Source organism: Atta colombica, unplaced genomic scaffold, assembly GCF_001594045.1.
Source record: "Atta colombica isolate Treedump-2 unplaced genomic scaffold, Acol1.0 scaffold9, whole genome shotgun sequence".
Classification (NCBI taxonomy): Eukaryota; Metazoa; Arthropoda; class Insecta; order Hymenoptera; family Formicidae; genus Atta; species Atta colombica.
The window spans coordinates 2,798,746-2,799,203 of record NW_017259583.1 but is presented as its reverse complement, the minus strand read 5'-3'; positions in this window follow the sequence as shown (position 1 = coordinate 2,799,203).

Below are 458 nucleotides of genomic sequence, written 5' to 3'. Positions count from 1 at the left end.
AATAAATTAATAAATAATAATTTTTATTTATCGTTAATAAATAATATATTTACTGTTACTTAAAAATATTCGAATGTAAAATAAATTTAGTATACTAAATGTTAAGGATAATAAGTGAAAAATAATATAAAAGTTCTATTTTAGATTGTTACGCATGAAAAAACAAAATTTTCATTTATCATATACTGTTTTTTACGTTTAATGTATAAAAAGCATAAGTACATATAAGTACACGCGTATCGTGTATCTGCGCGCGCGCGCGCGCGCGCGTGTGTGTGTGTGTGTGTGTATGTGTGTACATATATGTACGTACATTGTTAGTCGAATGTTTGAACACTTGTGATTTTTTAAAATTTTATAGAAAGTTAAATATCTCAGTGCGAAAAAATCGTTGAAAAATTTTTTTTAATGTATTTTAAAAAAAAAAAATGGAATTTTAAACTAGCACTTTCATGTTT